Source organism: Boleophthalmus pectinirostris, unplaced genomic scaffold (genome assembly GCF_026225935.1).
Source record: "Boleophthalmus pectinirostris isolate CB_2022bp ecotype Guang Dong unplaced genomic scaffold, ASM2622593v1 HiC_scaffold_2, whole genome shotgun sequence".
NCBI classification, from domain to species: Eukaryota; Metazoa; Chordata; class Actinopteri; order Gobiiformes; family Gobiidae; genus Boleophthalmus; species Boleophthalmus pectinirostris.
Window position 1 is genome coordinate 18,798,010 of NW_026571152.1, and position 5,478 is coordinate 18,803,487.

Sequence of the window (5,478 nt, forward strand, 5' to 3'; positions counted from 1 at the left end):
GAATAGCCGCGTGTGGTTTAATCTTCGTGATTATTGCCAGTACAATTGATCAGCGTGGGTCTCTAGTGGCGTTTCCTGCTCGACCAGACCCTAATACGGAGCACCGGTTCGGAGTGTGGCTTTGTTTGCGGGTCACGAGTGGCGTTCCCTGCTCAACCTGACCCTAATACGGAGCATCTGGTTTAAGATATGGCGTTGTTGGCGGGCCACTAGTGGCATTTCCTGCTCGACCTGACCCGGCCTCATCTTCACTGGTACACGCTGGTTTATTGCTGAGTCGCTAGTGGCTCCACTACAGCCTGATGATGGACATGACCTGTGTCCCGCCTGCCTAGGGGAAGAACATCTGCAGGAGGCTGTCATTGAGGATGCATGTTCTAACTGCAGTATTTTGCCCCGGTCTGTGCGTTTGGACTTTTTGACTGCATTCCGGGAGCCTTCTTCCTGGATGTCCGCGGGAACTTCAGACCCCCTACCGGCTGGCCAGCCTGTTAATCGCAAGCGACATTCAACTGGGGAGGAATGTGTTCCATGTAAGAAGCCCAAGAAGGGGGTTCCGGGGAAGCTGTCTGCTAAGGTCATAACATTGTCATTTGAATTGTCCCAAATGCGGGCCTTAATTCAGGACCTTCAAGCGGATGCCAGCCGTGTGGTGGCTCCCCAACAACGGCAGGATGTGGTCTCGGTCTGTGATGATGCCATGTCTGTAGCAGCCTCTGACACTCATTTTCAACTGGGATGTGATGACCTGAGTTCTAAAGTCTCAGACTCAGGGTCCTTAGGCGCTACCTGTTCTCAGGCTGGGAGCGATGAGTCTGTCACTGCAGCGATACGCACAGCTCTTGGCCATTTAATGCTGGATGTGCCCTTGGCTGAAACAGCTCCCTCTAATGCCTTCTTTCGTCGGAAGTCTACTACTTCTCACTTTACAGTTCCTCCCTTGGCAGAGTATGTAAAGGAACTTCATGCCTGTTGGACAGATGCCAAGGCACTCTCAAGGCCTACTTCAGATGGTCGGGCATTGGCAGCAATGCAGGATCCGCACAAGTTTGGTCTGGGACACATGCCAGCAGTGGAGCTGGCCATGGCCTCACTTATTGTTCCCCCTGAAGAGACACTGCGGACTAATGCCAGGTGTCCGCAACCGCAATGCTGTGTTACAGACGATCTGCTCTGTAAGGCATACGATATGGGAGCCCGCATGGGTCGAATTGGGAATTCTCTGTCCCATCTGCTGCTTGGCCTGTCTGTTTCATTGGAGGCTGTTCCGGTGGACCAGACTACGCAAGGACTGCTCGATGCATCCTTGCAAGCTTTCACCCTCATGTCGCGGCAACTTGAGCGTCTCTTGTCAACATTAGTTCAAGCCCGGCGCCAGGTCTGGTTGGCACAGTCCCCTCTCTCGGAGGCCACTCGGCGGACATTGCGGAGTGTTCCTGTTCTCCCAGGAGAGTTGTTTGTCTCCGCTGCCCTGGAAGCCTTGGAACGTATGACACAGGTTAGTCGCACAAGACAACAGTTGGCAGGGCTTCATAGACGAGCCCCTGATCAGACAATCCCGGTCGCCCCTCCTCCTTCTTCTCGGAGGTATCCAATGCAGCTCCACTCCGGTGCTGTACCTCGTGGTTCGGAGGCTGGGACTGCTCCACGGGCCCAGACCTGAGAGTCCCACCCTACTTGGTCTCTCCAGCCCAGGCGCCGCCCCCCCAAGCCCTCCAAGGGCAACCAGGTGAAGCTGTGATACCGGTGGTGGGACATTTTGCCCCGGAACAACTAGATTACTGGGCAACCCACAGCCCGGATACCTGGGTTGTGGCTACTTTGTCCCGGGGATATCAACTACAGTTCCGCTGCCGGCTACCTGTTCCCGGTCGAGTCAAGATCACGATTATCAATGCAATAAAGGCACAGACACTGGCTCAGGAAATATGTACCTTGCTGGACAAAGGCGCGATAGTTCCTGTGGACCCCCTGCTGGATCCGGGGGCTTCTTTTATTCTCGTTATTTCCTGGTACCAAAGAAGACGGGTGATCTGCGTCCAGTCTTGGACCTCAGGGGTCTGAACATGTTTTTAAAAGTACTCCCATTCAAGATGTTGGGTGTCAGGCAGGTCCTTCAAGCAATACTCCCCGGGGATTGGTTCACATCCATACACCTGAAGGATGTCTATTTTCATGTCCCCATTGCTCCTCACCATTGGAGGTTTCTTCGCTTTGCTTTTTGAGGGGAGCACTTCCAATTCAGGGTCCTTCCATTCGGCCTATCTCTATCCCCTCGCGTGTTCACGAGGTGTGTTTCCGCTGCCCTGTCCCCCCTGCAGGTCCAGGGGTTAAGGATTCTGCCCTATCTGGTCGACTGGCTCATCTGTGCTCCAACCCGCAATCAGGTCTTTCAGGACACACAAACAGTGCTCAGGCATGTGAGCAGATTGGGTCTACGAGTGAACGTGGCGAAAAGTTGTTTGGTACCATCGCAGGTGACCACCTTTCTCAGGATGGTTTTCGACTCACGGACAATGACTGCACGTCCTTCACCCAAGCGGATAAGGGACATTCTAGAAATGCTCTCGCTCTCTCTTTCAATGTGGGAGGGCACTCCCTTACGTGAAGTTCCTCAGCCTCCTTGGCAAACTGACAGCTGCTTCAGCTGTGGTTCCCCTGGGGCTCCTTTCCTTGCGCCCACTTCAAAGGTGGCTCAATGGCCTACACCTGGACCCCGCGTGTCATGCCCACAGAAGGCAACGACTGCTTGTCACCTCTCAATGCATGGCATCCCTGTCTCAGTGGAGGAATGAGGAATTCATGTTGCACAGCATTCCTCTGGGTCCCCTTCCCTCCAGGAGGCAAGTTGTACACATGGATGCGTCCCTAGTGGGTTGGGGTGCAATGTGGCAGGGACGGATAGCACAAGGGTTATGGTCCCTATGCCAGGGCAGGCTCCATATCAACGTTTTGGAGTTCATGGCTGTTTGGTTTGCTCTACATCATTTTCTCCCATATCTGCGGGGACGACATGTGATAGTGAGGTCCGACAACACCAGTGTGGTTTTTCACATAAACCATGAGGGGGGCACCCGGTCAAAGAGCTTGCTGAGGATGGCACAACTCCTCCTGACTTGGGCTGCGCCACGTGTCGCCAGTCTGAGGGCTGTGCACATTCCAGGGGTTTGGAACTTGTCGGCGGACTTCCTGTCTCGACAAGGGCCGTTACCAGGAGAATGGAGGCTTCACTCAGGGGTAGTGGAGCACATTTGGGAGTTGTTCGGCAGGGCGAACATGGATCTATTTGCCTCCCAGGAGACGACGCACTGCCCCCTTTGGTTTTCATTGGTGGATTGTGCCTGCCCTCTGGGTCAGGATGCACTGGCTCACGACTGGCCCAGAACCCTTCTTTATGCGTTCCTGCCGTTTCCTCTGGTTTTTCAAACACTGCTCCGGGTCCTTCAGGAAGGCCACAGTCTCCTTCTGGTGGCTCCATTCTGGCCAGCGAGGACCTGGTTTCCTCTGCTGTTCAGGCTCTGCAGCAGCCCTGCAAGGCGTCTTCCCTCCAGGAGGGATCTCCTGTCGCAGCTGGGGGGTCAGATTCTGCACCCCAACCCCAGTCGCCTGAAACTCTGGGTGTGGCCTCTGCAAAGCCTTCTCGAAATACACCGGGGACATAGGGGACACAATGACCAATGCACGTGCCCCATCTACACGCAGGTTATATTCTTGCAAGTGGAAGCTTTTTGACACGTGGTGTCGTGACAGAGGGCAGGACCCAGTCCACTGCCCTGTTTCCAAGGTTCTTACTTTCCTGCAGGAGTTGCTGAATCAGGAACGTACGCCGTCTACCCTAAAGGTATATGCTGCTGCCATTAACTGCTGGCATGCAGGATGGAATGGCTCTAATGTTGATCGTCACCAGGATATTTTGGTGTTTCTGAAGGATGCTCGCCGCTTGCATCCACCCAACCGCCCTGTTGTCCTGATGTGGGATCTTTCTCTTGTGCTCGAGGCCCTGCGGGCTCCTTCATTTGAGCCACTTGCACAGATCGACCTTAAGTGGCTCTCGATGAAAACTGCGTTCCTGTTGGCCATGGCTTCCGCTAAACGGGTGAGTGAGCTACATGCTCTGTCTGTTCACGAATCCTGTTGCCGCTGGCATCCTGATGGCTCTGGGGTTTCCCTTTGGCCTGATGCAGCTTTTGTTCCGAAGGTGCCTTCGTCTACACAGCACACTCTGCCACTACAGCTTTCCCGTTTTGAGGCGGGAACTCCTGCCGAATTGCTGTGTCCCGTACGTGCGCTCGAGGCATATGTTCACTCCACAGCTTCTGTACGGAGGTTGGATAGCCTGTTTGTCTGTTTTGCTGGCTCGCGCAGAGGTCTGGCCCTTTCAAAACAGCACCTCGCGCACTGGATTGTGGGAGTCATAACAAAAGCATATGCTTTACAGGGGAAGTCGTTGCTGTCTGGGGTCCGGTGTCACACCACGAGGGGCCTCTCGACATCATGGGCTGCTGTCCATGGTGTGCCGTTAGATGTCATTCTTCGGCAGCTTCCTGGACCTCCCTCAACACTTTTGCAAGATTCTGCAGGGTGAACGTAGCTTCCCCACACCCACTGGAGGGGGTCCTCCGGCGACACTCCTCTACATCACAGTGAGGTATGGTTTCTCCTTAAGTTGACGATTCCTTGTGACCTTGCTGGTATTCATCATCCAGTGCTTGAAGCACCGCCTCTGGCGGTCAGTAGGGATGAAATAGAACGATAGTTACGACTGTAACTGCGGTGCTATGAATCCCGGATGACCGCCAGAATGCCCGGTCCCTCGGAATCCTCGTGCTTTCGCGAGAAGGTTTGAAGGACTGAGCTTCCGGTGTCACGTGATTATATAGATTCACCTGAGCCACCGGAGGTCAAGGGTGACTTTGTTTTTACTAAATTCTTGACCTGCGCATGCGCAAGGATGATCATCCAGTGCTTGAAGCACCGCCTCTGGCGGTCATCCGGGATTCATAGAACCGCAGTTACAGTCGTAACTATCGTTTTAATCCTTTGTTTTAACACTAGTCTGTCCTTTGTCTGTTGTATTTTAGCTGTACTGCACCTTAAGTAAACATGTGTTTTATCATTGCTGTTGCTGGGCTTTTAGCTTTTAGTTATAGTTTACTGAAGTTCCCAGGTCATACGTGGGAGGGGTTTAGCCCGTACCTTTTCTTTTGCACTTTGGGTTTTAAGTTCTTAAGGTGTGACTTGCATGTTAGCACTTTCTGTTTTGTTCTGGCTGAGGCTACCCCCTCTCAAGTCATCCTTGTTTGGTTAATTTGTAACATTTATTTCTCGTTTTTCAGATTTGGTTCCGCTCCGGGGACACACAAAACACAAAAAACACAACTCCAGGGAGTTGTCACTCGCACATGTTTGAGTAACCCTTAATTATAAGTCATTCTCCATCTCCAAAGTCCAAAATGCTCTGTTTCACCTTGTGACATT

The 5,478-nt window shown here is 53.1% G+C and overlaps 1 pseudogene; it reads left to right on the forward strand.

The window, feature by feature from the left end:
• The first annotated feature begins 1,928 nt into the window (after positions 1–1,928).
• On the forward strand, positions 1,929–4,585 carry LOC110166778 (uncharacterized; annotated as a pseudogene).
• The last annotated feature ends 893 nt before the right edge of the window (positions 4,586–5,478 follow it).